Below are 10,340 nucleotides of genomic sequence, written 5' to 3' on the forward strand. Positions count from 1 at the left end.
TTTTTTTCTCCTTCCCTTTCTCTCTCTTTCAACACACTTCCTACTTACTTATTTCTCTCTTCCTCTCATCCCTTCTATTTATAGACATATCTCTCGCTTATTTCTATCTTCCTCTCATCACTCTTTCTATAGACACATCCTCCACTCTCCATCCATCTCCCTCTGTCAATCCCATCATATACCTTTAAATTATTGCATCCCATATTCCTTCTCCTATCCCTCCTCCCTCTATCTTACAGCTTCCTCCGTATGCTCTTTACATATATCCTAATACCATTACATTCTATGAAAACGCATTTTGTCAAACAATCGACATGCATCTAAGACATCTACGCAACATGAATAATTATAAATTGTGGTTGTCCAAGAAGTATATCTCCTCCAAACATTTTCTTGAAAACTCATTGAGCATCATATAAACACCAGCATTTGGCATACATGTCAACAAGAGAACTCTCTACAAAAGTATTCGACTTGAGTCTAATTTTAATAACAAAAGCATGGATTTGCTTTTGCTATTCCAAATCAGTCAAGCTTTCAAAACCACTAGTCACACTAGAAATCAAGTACTTATCATACTCATAACCCAATCTTGACCTTTCCCAGTAGAGTGTTAAGTCTTTGATTTGCCCATCATTTTCTAGCATATCATGCAATCATGATATTCTAAGAGATTGTGTCCCCTCCAATCATTTTGTCAAAAAATCATGTGCAACTCCCAAAGCACCACATTTCACATAATGTGCAATCATCATGCTCGATGAGAAGATATATTGTTGAGGCATTTCGTCAAAAAGGTTGTGTGCATCCTCTAAATTTTGACATTTGATATATCCATCTATCATGGCATTCTAAGAAAACATATTTTTAGCCAACACTTCATTAAAAATAAAATATGGAGTCTAATATTATGACATTAAACATTGTTTGGCCTAATTAATCAGATTGAAAACTAAAGTGATTTACCCTTACTTGTGGATTGGACATCCTTAAGTAGTAACCAATTGACTGTCTAAGCTCATTGTTATGTCAAATCAAGGACGTAAACTTGAAATGGCATCCACAAAGTATATGCTCTAAACCAGGGTAATTGACATCATTTATGTTATGGAAATGGAATACTTGAAAACTAAATGTTGAATTTTAGTTCTATTCTAAAACTCAGAATTGGAACTGTTGGAAATATAACAGGAGTAACTGAGAGGGGAGGAGTGAATTAGTTACTACAAAAATAAATCCAAGATCCCTTAGATGTCAGAACAAAACAATAAATTCTGAAAACTAAACTATGTTGATGCTCAGCAAACAAAGAAATGTTGTAACTCGACAAACACTATATATGCTCGGTAATTACTTAACATGCAAATCTTAAAATGCTATCTGTGATTACTTATTATTTTAACTTAGTTGTAAACGTAGAAAAGAAATAGCATGAACACATTTGACACCAAAATTTAATGTGGAAACCCAATTTGGAAAAAACCACCAATTGCAACTAGTTATTATTTTCACTCTTCTAAAGTGAGTTCTGTTAGGAGCCAACCCAATTAAAAGTTACAAAACACATTGTTAAGTGTGACCTATTAGAAGATTTAATCACCTTGTTAGGAGTGGTCTTGTTAGATGTCTTTAGACAATTCAATAGAACTGCCACCTTGTTAAAGGATTTACAAATAGTTGTTAAGCAAAAGTTGTAACTCGACAAACATTGTATATGCTCGGTAATTACTTAACATGCAAATCTTAAAATGTTATCTGTGATTACTTATTACTTTAACTTAGTTGCGAACACAAAAAATAAATAGCATTCAAACACATTTGACATCAAGATTTAACATGGAAACCCAATTTGGGAAAAAACACCAATTGCAACTAGTTATTGTTTTCACTCTTCTAAAGTGAGCCCTATTAGGAGCCAACCCAATTAAAGGTTACAAAACACACTGTTAAGTGTGACCTATTAGAGGTTTTAATCACCCTGTTAGGAGTGGTCTTGTTAGAGGTCTTTAGACAATTCAATAGAACTGCCACCTTGTTAAAGGATTTACAAATAGTTGTTAAGCCAACTTTGTTAAGAGATTTAAATCACTACTACAATGGTTAGAGAGTAACAATGACATGACCTATTTTGGATGCAACTAAATTGTTGATTACAGATCTCAATTTTGGCTTGTACTTGATCCTTCTTGATGAAATGTATCATTTTAGCTTCACGAGGATATTTTGCTTATCCGTCTAATTCTCTTCATCATTAGATCTTCAAAATCTTTCATGCACACACACACACACATAGATGCAGGAGCATCAAGCTTCGATTTTGGTGGAGTTATGCTTTAATGAAACTTAGGGATGTGTTGGAGACACATTGGGGAACCTTGCCTCATGATTGCATAGAGATTGGATGGATTGAGTTTGAAGTTTGAGCCATTTTACCTTGTCGTTGGAACTATTTTTTTAGTTTTTGGGTGCCTGTTGCAAGCTGTGTAACTAATTTTTCACAATGAGTTAGAGGTTACGAAGTTCAGGGATTGAAGAGGGCCTAGAGAAGTATCTCTGGTTAAGGTCACTAGTCCTAATTCATTATAAGTTGGGAGATATCACAATTCTCCTAGAGTATTGATTTTTGGCAGTTTGTGCGACAGGTTTTTGTGCATGACTTTCGAGATTAATCCAAAGATATCCTTAATGAATCAGCCTTAGCAAGCTTAAGGAGTTGTAGAGGACCTAAAGTACTACCTTTTGTTCAAAGCACAAGTTCTAATTCAATCGGAACTAGGAAATATCACAATTTTGCTCTAGCATTAATTTTTGGACATTTAATTTTTGTTGGAAGCCGACTTGTGGCTATTCAAGTATTTAATGTTAGTTTTTGGCATTCTGAGCTAACTTGTGGCTTAGATTGGTATAAGTAAGGGGTCTTGTGGAGTCTTTTAGTAATTTATTAATGGAATGATTATTCATTCAGAGGAGGAGTGAGTGTGGGAGCAGTTGAAGGGTGAGTTTTCCTGAGTCTAGAGAGAGAGATTATTGATCAAGAGAGATAATTGTTGATCAAGCCAATATAATTAGTGAGGGAGAGATTTACTAATCAGAGGGAGAAATATAAAATTGTGATCAAAGGGAGAAATATAAAATGGTTCTTAGAGGGAGATAATTGTTGATCAAGGGAATGATAATTGGAGAGATTTACTAATCTTAGAGGGAGATTAGAGACAGTTATTGATCAGGAGAACAAATAAAGAGAAATTCTAACTAGAGATAGTGATTGATTAGGAGAACAAAGAAAGAGAAATTCTAACATCTACCTAGCAAGAGGGAGATATAGCAAGAAGAAATTCAGAGGGAGTTATAAGAAAAAAAATTGTAACCTATTCAGAAGATGTAAGTTGCTAATAGAGGGAGAGATTTCAATACAATGAATTATTTTCTTTTTGGTATTGTCTTACTGTTTTAACCTAGTTAGTTTGGTTGAACAAGGTGTTTGCGATTTGGTTGATCAGTTTGGTTTTCCATCAATACCAAATAGGGAAATTTTTGAGATCAGATTGAAGAAGACTATCAAAGAGGGAGATTATTGAGAATAGATTGAAAACAATAAAAGAGGGAGATTATTGAGAACATACAAGTATGATCAATATGTTTCAATCATTGTTTTGTCACTGATGTCAAACCTGCTACTTTCTGGTAAGACAACTGCTTATATGATTTAAGTACTATCACTTATTTGATTGATGAAGATGATTTGATCAAAAGATGTAACAATAGCACCTAGAGGAAAGGTTGAGTTATGCTTGTATAAAGAAGTGCAAGAATCAATTAAGACAGTGATAACATGATGTATTGATAGTCTACTTAAGGTTACAAAGGTTTGTTACACTAAAAAAATCTAGAAGAACAAGTTACACAATTTTTTTCTACAAAGCTTGACCAAATGGATAGTAGGTTTCAAGAAAAGTTAGTGCAAGCTAAGAAAAAAAATCAGTTGGAGTCAAGTAAAAGTTTATTCTAGTGTATGCCGAGCAGAACAGTGGATGCCGAGTAAATTTTAGTTGATGTTGAGCACTAGTAAATTTTAGTTTGTGCTGAGTGATTTTACAGAGGATGTTGAGCAACAAAGTATGTGCCGAGCATCAGAAGCTAGATAATGTCGAGTGGCTACATTATTTAAAAGATCATGGATTTGATGGATCTGAGTTGACAAGTTTGTTTTGTTGGAATTTGTGAACCAAGTGGAAGATAAGATTGATGAGCTAGTGGAACAAAATTCAACGTAAACCATTTTTAGGAAAATTCAAAGAGGATTCAAGGAGAAGTATCTAGAAGAGATATGGAATATGGGATAGATTCATTGTATCCTACCTAATCCATCCTAACCCTAAATTGGATGATGAAAAATGAGCAGAAAAATATCTTAATTTTCTATTTATAGGAATGATTAGTCAGAAGAAAAGGGAGTAATGTGCAAAAACCTAAGGAAGATAGGGAGTCAAGGGTTCTGCTTCATCAAGTGACTTAAGAGAAGAGACTACATTGGCATGATAAGCAAGAAGGCTTAAGGGTATGAATGCTTGACGGGTGAACAAGCTATCAAAGCTACAATGTATGAAGGCCAAGCAGAATGGAAGACTAAACAATGATCTATAATCTACAAATGAAGTTGTAAGTTGTTATCAGATCAAGCCTTGTTGTTACTCTCTAACAATTGTATCAGCCTAGGGTAAATCTTTTGAATTAAGGTTGACCTAATAGTCATTTTTAAATCCTTTAATCGAGTAACATTCTAAGTGAATGGTCTAAAGTCCTCTAACAAGGCTCACTCTTAACAGGGTGATTGAAATCCTTTAACAGGGTCACATTTAACAGTGTGTATTGTAACCTTTAATATGGCATCACTTCAGAAGAGTGAAAAAGAGTAGTATGTTACTGGTGGCTTTTCCCAAATTGGGTTTCCATGTAAATCATTGTGACAAGTGTGTTGATGAATCTATTATGTTTTATGTTTACATTTTTGCAAGTTGATTTGACAATAACCTACAAGTTTTAGTGATTACATAATCTTATGGATGCATGCATAACGAATGTTTTATGGGTTCACTAAGTTGTGAAAAGTTTTATTTATACATCTGGATCTTGAATAACTAATTACCCTCCTCCCCTCTCAGTTATTCTAAAAGAATTCCAACACACAAGATATACCCTAGGAAACCCTCATTGAGGAAAAAATCCCAGCCTCTAAAAGCATCCATCAACAATATTATTTAGTAATAATACCATTGCAATACAACCATGGAATCCTTCAAAGCCATAGCCACAACCAAGAAATCCATGTGAACAAGCATGAATCTACACATCCCATGCCATGCTTCCAACCTTTACAAATGCTCCCTTTGCTAACCTATCAAGCCTTGTCCTGCTCGACTCTTTCCCTTTTTTGTCTTTTTTCTCTCCACTCCAATAACTACCCTTGTGGCTGCTTATATAGTAGCAAGTCCCACAAAACCACCAAGTAGTATTACATAAACCATGTGTTACCTAACCCATTGATCCCATATTTAATATTGGAAATTTAATTATTTTCCCCCAATATTAAATAATTACATGAATTATTATCACAATGCTACAATACAACTCATCAAGTATATCCCATGGGAATCTTTCCATATTGCGTGTCCATCTAGGTGCAACATTACATAATAAAATAATATAATATAATATAACAATATTATTCAATGTGTGTGACACCCAATATCTCAATAATATGAACTTAGATAGGTTGAGCGTAAGTTTTTTAGAAAGCGAGGAAGTAACTGGTAGGTTAATTGTAAGTTATTTTGGGAAGTGGGGAAGTAACAAACACTAAGGTGTACATAATGTCATGACATGGGATATGCATATAAACAATAATGACTAGAGTGTAACATAAAAGATAATAACATTTTTAAATATAAAAGATAAATTAAAATAACATTTTTAATTTGATAATATTAGTTGTGAACAAATAAAATAACTCTAATAAAAATATAGATAATAGTGAAATAAGTAAATTAATATTTAAATATCTAATGTATCATTAAAAAATAAATAATAATATAATTATTATATATTTATATTATAAATTATAATTATATTGCTATAAATATGTATTATTTATTAATAATATTTATATATAATGATTAAGTTATTATACAAATTGTGTAATACTTTAAATAAAAATGAATTGAGGAAAACAGTAAAAATAAAACATAATAGTCCTTCATTAATTCATTAAGAAAATTAAAATAATTTTAAATTATGAATCAAATAAAAGAGGACTATTTTTTTTGGGGGCTTTGGAACTTGGTGGCATGCCACCCAACAAGCGTATGAGCCTTGAATCATTTAATGCAAAAGGTGGTGGAAAGTATTCACAATGCATTCGAAGTTTCCAGGTCTTCATCATTCATCCTTCGTTGTTAAGCAATTCCTTTCTACATCTATGGAGAAACCCATCACCAACACTGGAATGGGTCAAATATTCTTGCAAGCACTAAAGAATGACCCAACTATACTAGATGGAGCCAAGTTCGAGTAGAGGAAAGGAGAAATCAATGGAGGAAACTATTTGTGAGATTTAGGTAAGAACCATTGTCCTCTTCTTGTATCCTTGTTCTAAATTTGCAAATGCAATATGCAATTAAAGAGGAGATCTTTAAACTACATAATACTACTATTTTCTTGGCCACTCAAGACCCTGACAAACTACCCTCAAGAGCCTTTTTGAATGAATGTCTTCACAATGTTTCGAGTAAGAAAATTGGCTTCCACTTCTCCTTCCTTTGAATGATCCAACAAGGTCTTTTCATTGTGTTCTTCAACAACCCAGAATCCCAAAAGTAAGTGGTCAAAAAATAATTCTAGAGAATTAGATACTCTACCTTTAGATTCATTCCTTGGTCATCGAAAGTGGTTACAATTGAAGTATTAGCACTCTCTACCCATAGATGGATCTCTATAGGAAATTTCCCACCTTTCCTTTGGAACTTGATTCCTCGAGCACTGGAACCCCTTGGCAAGGTCATCAAATTTAACAAATCTTCCTCTCTGATACCACACTTTGATGCTAGAATATTGATTGCTATCGACCCCGATAAAGAATTCCCTAATGAAATGGTCTTTGATATCCAAGAACACATATACACCTATCCTATGACCTTCTTGGGAGGTATAAATGTATGCTTCCTTTGCAGGAAAGAAGGGCATTAGAGGAAAAACTTCCATATTATGAAGATTCATGGTCATGACTCTAAATCTTCTCAAAAATCTGATTTGCATAGAAAACCTTGGGGTCATTCATTTCCATCACTCGCTGTTAAACCCACTGCCCTTTTTGAGAAACTTTCTACAAAACTTGACTCCCTTTGTGAAGCCTTTAAATCCCTACTTGATACTCCTCTAACACTCTCCAATGATAAACAATTTGAATTTGAGCTTCCTATTCCAAACAACATTGCACTAGGTCTTACAAAATGTGGCTCGAAACATCAAACCATGAATACACAACAAATTATGCTTGAAAAGATCAAGAAGAGATCAGGACACAATTTTAGAAACAATGTTACCTTTTCCACTATCCTCCCCCCTTTGGATGAAGTCAAAGTAATTCTCTTTGGTAACATTCACTCTCTCCCTACTTCAAATGAAACCATTAACAATAGTATGGAGGTTGATAAAGATTCTCAACCCCCCATAATAATAAATGAAGGATCCTTTGGGAGTCTTGAGGCTCTAAGTAACTCTGATAATATAGAAGACAACCTTAATAACTTTCAGGTGGTTATTATCCAGGCTTCATATGGTAATCTCTTTCCCAACCAAGATGTTAGTCAGACTCCAAGAAAAATTGCCGACACTATTTATATTCTAGGTAGAGAAGAAGACCAAACAATTGATATAGTAGATGGAAATATGTGTGAATCCCATAACAAGAAAGAAAAAGAAGATGGTGATACCCAATAAATTTTCAAAGCTAAAAAGAAATCTAGGAAACCTAGGAGAGGATCTATAGAAGGTGGTGAAATTATTGGGGTGGATGCTTCCCCTAAAGGTGAAGCAGACTAATGTGTATCTAAGAAAATAGGAAGACCTTCTAATTCTATTCCTACATCCAAACCAAGCAAGATCCAAAAATGTAAGCTACCTAGCTTCTTTAAGCATGTTGATCCCATAGTTGAATCTGACCCAAAATCATCTCCTAATGAGTGCTAAATGTATTACTTGGAATTTCAAAGGATTAGAATCTCCCAATAGAAAATATATTATCAAAAGACTCCTTAGATCGTGCACTTTGATATTGATCAATTGGATGTTGCTTTGAAATGTATATGGTGTTGGATTAATAAAGTATTTCCTTATTAATTAAATCATATTAATTTTTTTATTAAGTCACTTATTATCGCTAGTTTACTTAAGCTAAACTTTGGGCATATAACAATCAATTCTTTTATTAACTATTATCATACAACCTAGTTTAGTTCTTGTTAGGGTTTTGATATCATTTTATAAGGATTGATCTCTTTGTAACATTCATTCACTTTTGATTATAGCAATTTCTGTTTTTGCTCATCAAGAACGTCTCATCTGTGGATTTGAGAATTCCTCTACTCCTCCATATAATTATGCATCCTCTAAGAAAGATCTTGATATTGATCCCCTTCACCACCTCCACCAATTGTTCAATGAGTGCCCAAGTGGGCTTGTGATACCGTTGTTGTCAGGACCCAAGTTTGCTTTCAACATTGTAGTTTCCTTTCTTTTTTATGCATTGTTTGTAGCTCCATTTTTGCTCATCTTAATGAGGGGTGTTAGAGTAAAACTTTAATTTAATTTAATTTATTATATTACCTTTACTCCCTTCTTAAGATTTCTCATTATGCACTTTCATTTCCATATTATTAAATAGTAATTATTAAATGTCATTTACCTCTTTGGGTTTCCCTTTAGGTTTTTACTATCTCCTTCTATGAGGATTGTTCAATTGTAAATTTCATTCATTCTTTTAGTCTAATAATATAATTTTCATATTCTCAAAGAAAAACCTTTGCCTCTTCTTTTTCTTTTCTTCTTTGTGACATGTTCTTACATGCATGTGTTCTTTGGGTTTTGTGGATTTGTATTGTTCAAATCCTTCATGGTATCAAAGCCTTTTCTAGTGATATTAGTTCTTTTTCTAAATTCTGCTCCAAGTGCATTCTATTTAGTGTTTTACATTTTTGCATTATAGTGGATATCTTGATTGTTTCAAGTCTGAGGATTAATATTTTTGCTTCAGATGATTTATCATGGTTTGTACTATTTATTTTATTAACCCTATATCTCTTCTAGTCTATTTAGACATTATTTGTATGCATTCTTACAAACACACTGAGATAAAGTGCCATATTCTACTTATATTTTCATTTAAGTTATTTTGCCTTGTTTTGCCTTCTGATTCAAGAAGTGTCATTTGAGGGAACTTGTACATATTATTGTATTATTGGGATTCACCATATCTTGTGCCTTATTGTACATGTACTACTCATGATTAAAGTGTCATGGGGGGTTGACATTTTGCCTTTGTTTGCCATCTTCCTTTCTCTAGTGAGTGGAAATCATCCACATAACATGTCTAAGATTGATCACCTCCACACATATGTACTATTTTTTGCATCTTGATCATGGTTCCTTGACATGAAATTCTTTCAGCCCACTTTTCTAGTTGCCTGTCACCTTACCCTTCTCTGCATTTGGGCAAGGGGGGGTGGGGGGGCGGTGGGTTTCTTCTATTGTTTCTCATGCTTCCTTTGTTTGATGGAGTGAGTTATGTATTCAATATTTGTTCCTATGTACTAGGCAGATGTAGTGGTTGGGTACCTATGCATTTCAGTGGGATGGAACATTTACCATATAGACACTTTTCTTTTCATTACTACTTCTATTGCAACCTTCCATATTTGATCGATCATCTCTTCAAGCTTTGGTGTTTTATGCCATTTGTATCTTCAAGTTCAGTTGTTTGCCTTTGTATGCCTCCTAATTCGATGTAGATTATAGTCTTCTCTACCTGATCAAGTTCTATTTTAGTGGAGGTTCTTCAAATCAGCAATTGCTTTTCGATAGAGCTTTGCAACTTCTTGATGCTTCAGTGATGTTCTTAATGATCATTCTTTTGTTCCTATATTTTGGGACATTCCCTAGTTTGGAAGCTTCTTCAGTCCTTCAATAGTTTATTTTAAGCATTATTTCCATCTCTTTTTGGAGCAAGATTTTTCCCATGTGGTTTTCTCTATTTCTCCTCTTTTTAGAGACTTGGTTGGGTACCTCAT

The sequence above is a fragment of the Cupressus sempervirens genome, chromosome 5 (genome assembly GCF_028749045.1).
Source record: "Cupressus sempervirens isolate cs-2001-9-10 chromosome 5, ASM2874904v1, whole genome shotgun sequence".
Taxonomy (NCBI): domain Eukaryota; kingdom Viridiplantae; phylum Streptophyta; class Pinopsida; order Cupressales; family Cupressaceae; genus Cupressus; species Cupressus sempervirens.